This window comes from Diceros bicornis, chromosome 13 (genome assembly GCF_020826845.1).
Source record: "Diceros bicornis minor isolate mBicDic1 chromosome 13, mDicBic1.mat.cur, whole genome shotgun sequence".
In the NCBI taxonomy this organism is placed as follows: Eukaryota; Metazoa; Chordata; class Mammalia; order Perissodactyla; family Rhinocerotidae; genus Diceros; species Diceros bicornis.
Window position 1 is genome coordinate 56,547,258 of NC_080752.1, and position 5,732 is coordinate 56,552,989.

The following is a 5,732-nucleotide window of genomic DNA, read 5'->3' on the forward strand; positions in this document are numbered from 1 at the left end:
AAGGATTTTGTAAATGTTTCAGTCTAAAAGACAACCTGCATTTCAAATAGTTTAGTCAAGTCATATTTTTGTAATTTCTGATCTATTTGGGTTGATTTACACTGTCTTCTTTGGAGTTTTCTATTTAATTTTCTTTTTCTATGTTTTTTCTTTATGTTTTACCTTCTTTTGGATTGATGTTTCACCTCAATTTTCCTCATATACTGCTATGAATTTGTGCATTTTACATCTATTTTTAAAGTTTATAAGAATTTTTACATAAACACTGAAACTAATAAAATCTAAAGTAAATCAATATTTTTACCCTCCTTCAGAACAGTGGAGTACCTTAAAATATTTTAACTCCAGTGACCTTGCCTACAAATTAGATGTTATGGTTTTCCCATAGTAATCATCTTTTAATCTTCAAATTATTTCTTGCTATTTTTTATGCAATGATTACGTAATTTTAATGTCTAAATTCTTCTTTGGTTACAATTTGTTCTTGCATGTCAGATATTCATTCTTTCCGGTATTATGTTCCTTCTTCCTGAAGGTCAACCTTTAAATTGTCCGTTACAGAATGTCTCTCTAGCCTTCTTCCCTTCCTCCTTCCTGCCCTCCCTTCCTCCCTCCCTCCCTTCCTTTTCTTTCTCTTTTTTTCTCTCTCTTTCTTTCACCTGAATTTGTCTTTATTTTAACCTTATTTTTGAAATAAAATTCCTTGAGGTTAAAATTTTAGGTTGAGAGATATTTTCTCCCATCATTTATTTTTCTTTTTGCTTTACCCTTTATCTTTTCTTAGTTTTCATTTGTTTGGCTTTCATGTAAATGTTCCCTATTCCTTTGGATCTTGTAAAGAGATTCACTTTATCTTTGATGTCCTGCAGTTTCACTGAAATGGTTTTTATACAGATTTTTAGTATGATTTATTTTATTTATTGTGCTTGTGACTTATTGAGCTTCCTAAAAACACATGGCCAGCAGCGCCCCCTGCCGGGCAGCGGGGCGGAAGACGGCTTGGGGCGTGGCCATGGCCTGGGGGCGTGGCCGGATCCCGCGGCGGCGGGGGTGCGGGAAGGCTTGAACCTGCGGCGGCTGGGGAGTCCGCTCTGGGAAAGTGAAGGGGCGAGGGCGGCTCACGGCGTTTCGGGTGGCTTTGGCTTTTCTCCGGGTCCGGGTTGCATCTTTCGCCTCCGAAACTCGAGTGTAACGTCCGTCCCCTCCCGGCCTCGGCGCTTCGCGGAGCCCGGAGACGGAGCCGGAGTCCAGCCCTGGCCGCAGCCCGCGGCGTCCTCGCGGGGACCCCTTTCTTCTCTGCCTGGAGCTTCGAATATGGCGTAGAGGGCGGGACAGGGGACGTGTGACAACTGGTGACATGGAGACTCAGACTCCGCAGAGCAACTACCAGTCTGTTGGAGTAAATGCTCAGCGTTTAGCAGAAATGGAACTCAAGTTTTTAAGCCATGGCGTGGTTTGTAATGGCTGAAGGCAGTTTTGTCTCTTAAAAGTTACCCGTTCGTATTGATTGATATTTCTTAATCAAAAAGCAAGGATCCGCGCTCACCGCCCTGGGAGAGGCACCCGAGGGGGAAAGGCTCTCGCCTGAAATGGAGAGGAAAACGAACGTGCTTACTATGGGCTACCTCACTGCGGGGCAGAACGGTAACGAGTTTTTTGAAAACCTGTTAGATTATCTAATTAGTAGTAAAACCTGAGTTTCACCTGAGTCCTAGGATTTTGAGGGAAAACTGAAGACTCCCAGGTGTTTGCTGTAATGTCGTAAGGACAGCATCAATAGGCAACAGCAAGGATCGAATTATGGCAAATAAAAGTGGTCATAAATGGGGCTATATTATGATTAGTATATGGAGCCAAGACCCCAGTCCCCACACGTGATGAGTTGCATAACTGCATGCATTTGTGAGGGGTTAGGCCTTCCTCATCTACTTGATACTGGTTGATTCTTATTGAATATAGAACAATAGAAAAACAAATTGGTCTTTCTTCGCGTCTTCATTATTATTTAGACTAAAAGGCCACGCTTTCACCCCAGAGTAGTTGTAGACTCAAGAATAGTCAATTACAGAAAATTAAACATAAGTCTAAATGAAGCAGAGAATCTAGTGGAAAGAACATGAAAGCGTATTTGGTTTCAAATCTCGGCTCTTGAACACAGTAAATACGATAAGGATAGAAGTTGGGAGAGGTTACTTCATTTCTTTAAGCTTGAGGTTGCTCATCTGTACAGTGTTTTGTGTTTTTTTTGGTAGGTGTTCAACTTTATGACAGCTCAGTTTGCATTGCCTAAGGAAATGAGGAAGTTTGTTGATTTAGAAATGACTTAATCCTTACCTGCTTTTTGTTCTCTGAACTCATAAACATTTTAGTGCATTTCACTTTTTTTTTTTTATTATTCTGGTGTTCCCTAAACTGTATTCCATTGGTCCTTTGCAAAATGTTCATAGATGCTTCGTGGAAAAAATTTTTAGCATCAATACTGGGGAAAACACAAATCTGTTGCTATGAGGTTATTGGAAGTACAGCTCTGTGGCATTCTTGCCAAAAACGTGTAGCCTGAATCTGTGAGGAAACACTCAGATAAATCTAGAATGTGGTTTGGAGTTTTCCATAGTATCAATATCCTGAAAGACAACAAAAAAAGACAGGACTGATCTGCATTCAAGACAACTGTGAGCTGGCTAGGGTTATGGATTTTTAAAAAGTTATACAGGACATTTTGTGGACAATTGTGGAAGTTTGAACATGGAAGCCTATAATGATATATTGTTGACTTCAATTTCTCGGGTATGATAATGATACTGTGGTTATTAGAAGAGTGTTTTTGTTCGTAGGAGATGCATGCTCCAAGTGTGTAGGGATGAGGTCAGGATATCTGCAAGCTTCTTTCAGATGGTCCAGGCCCAAAAACAAAGTGTGTATGTAGAGAGAAAATAGGGCACTATGTTAATTGTGTTCTAGCTGAATAGTATATGAGTGTTCATTCATCTTTTCTGTAGCATAGAGGTTTTTCAAAATAAAAAATTGAGAAATAAATTTTTTTTAAAGTATATGGCCAAGGCTTGACCTTTCATCATTATTCCCATTTCCGTTGGTCACCATTCCCTCTATTTCCCTTGGAGTTCTGATTGGCTGTATGTTAGCAATTATTTCCCTGTTCTCTAGAAGTGTATCAACATTTCTGTCATACTTTCTTTTTATAGAGCTCATGTCATTTTTGAGATATTACTTCACATCCATCACCTTTCAGCTCTTTCTGCTGGTCTGATCTGCTGTTTTCCCCAATTTTTGGTTTTTAATTCAATTGTTTTATATGTGCATATTGTGAGAAGAAGTTTGATTTGGTTATTTTCTCCTCGGCCTGATTACCTTTATGCTCTGTTTTTTCCTATACTTCCTATCCTATCCTTCTTTATATTGTATGTATAATGATTATTTTTATCTGTGATCTTGGAAGGTCTGATTCTAATTTAATAGCATAAAATTGGTCAAAATATCCCCTTATTGTTGTCTGTCTTTAGGATCTGTGATGTTGAATCCTCTTTTATTCCTAATATTGCCAGCTTCTATATGAACTCCTTTTTTAAAATGATCACTTTGTCTGGAAGTTTATAAATTATATCTGTCACTTCCAACAACCAACTTTTCCTTTCTCTTTTGGGGGGTTTTCTCTTTTAATTACTTCTGCTTTTATCTTCATTCCTTGCCTTTACCTTCTTTTTTTAGTTTCCTGGAGACAATTGTTTTTATCTGGTTTTCTAGTCATTTCAGGCTGGAAGAAAAAGTGTTGCTTCATCATATTTGAAAACAGAAGTGCCTCAGAAGGGTTTTCTTTATCTCTAATTTTCCACATTTTCTGATAGACAAGTTTAGTAGTTATTTTGAATGATTTTTTTCTATCTCCAACCTACACCATATCCTTCAGTAAGTCTTAGTAGTTATTGGAAACAGCGGGATGGTCACCAAAGTCCAGCATAGACCTTCAGGCCTCATTGAGGCAAGAAAGCTGATTCACTGGAGATCAAGCCGGCCATCAGGGACCAGATTGTCCACGAGCTGCAGATGCTGCACGAGTGTAACTCCCTGTACATCATGGGTTTCTCCAGGGCTCTCTGGACCAGGCGTTGAAGGAAGCCAAGAGAATTCCAAGAGTCTGGGGAAGTCAGCATCGCGATTCTCTGAGGCTTGGTGTATCTCCAAGAAAAGCACCCCGACTGTGCACCAAGATGTGAAATCTTCTAACATCCCCGCCAACTGCAGAGGGGAGATGAAGCTGTGTGATTTTGGGGTGAGCAGGCAGCTGGACTCCATGGCCAACTCCTTTGTGGGAACTCGAGCCTACGTGTTTCCCAGCAGTTGCAGGGCACTGACTACCTGGTGAGTCGGACATCTGGAGCACGGGCTGGCCCTGGGAAGCTGGCCGTTGGAAGGTACCCCATTCCCTCCGGATGCCATCTCTGGCTGGGCCATGGTCAGTGGGGCAGAAGGAGAGCCTCCAGCATCTCCCCGAGGCCAAGGCCATCAGGATGCCCCACAGCGGTCACAGATGGCCAGCTGGCCAGCTCTGGCTAGCTTGGAACTGCTGGACGGTATTGTGAAGGAGCCGCTTCCCAAGCTGCCACCAGCACCTTCACTCAGGATCTCCGGGAATTTTGAATAAATGCCTAATTAACCCAGCAGAAGCAGCAGATCTGAAGATGCTTGTGAACCAGCCTTTACCAAATGGTACAAATGGAAGAAGTGGATTTGTTGGCTGGTTGCGTAAAATGCTGCGGCTGAACCAGCCCAGCACACCCACGTGCACCTCCCTGTGAGGGGATGGGCTCCCCGCATCCCATCTGTCCCCTCCACTCCTCACCCCTTCCGGCCCAGGACAGACCAGCCTCTTCTCTCCCTCGGCCCCTGCACCCTCTCCCATGGCACCCTCCACGGAGACCAGCGCAGAGGTGGGAACATTGAATTTCCTCTTCTAGCTGTCCAGCCTGTGTGGCCCTCTGGTCTCTGGGAAAGGGGGACGCTGCTCCTGCTGTCTTCTCAGAACCTGCTCATTTAGGTTTAAAACAAAACAGGTAAAGAAAAAGCAAACAGTGCCCATAATAAAATATACATATAATATAGATTAAATATAAATTATTTTAAATATGGATTACAATGTAGATTTTAAGTGCATGCATTCTGTTCCATATCCTCTTCCAATATATGTTTCCCCTAATGACCATAATCTTTTATAAGATATCAGCTGCCAACTGTGATCTTGATTCCAACTCTCACCCTCCCTCACTTTTTTTAGACTTTACTCTCAGCATTATGATTTAAATGGTTAGTTTGGCTATTGTTTCCCTACTTCATAGTGTTCACTCCCTCTATCCTGTTACCTACAGAAGAGAACCACACAGGGGCCGTGCACTCGCACTTGTGAGAGCAGTTCAGTCAGTCAGTCTGGACTTTGCTGTGGAGCTGACTGCTCTTTCAATATGTCTGTACAAGTCAACCAACAAGAGAAAAAAATGGGGCTACACACGTTCGTTTATCTTTGCAACAATGCTATGAGGAAATTAAACTACCATCTAGAAGATAGTTTTTTTTAAAAAATGTGTTAGTTATGCAAACTTCAGATGTCTTAACTCCAAAAATTTCTCTTTAGAGGTGACCTTGCCAAAGTTTCTCCTTCAAAGCCTACGTGAAGTGTTGTTTCTTCTACTAAAATTCCCTGTGTAGTTTGCCCCATAAAT

General features: G+C 41.8%; 1 pseudogene; it reads left to right on the forward strand.

Moving 5' to 3' along the window:
- Positions 1 to 1,616: 1,616 nt before the first annotated feature.
- LOC131412374 (dual specificity mitogen-activated protein kinase kinase 2-like) lies at positions 1,617 to 5,338 on the forward strand (annotated as a pseudogene).
- Positions 5,339 to 5,732: the final 394 nt, after the last annotated feature.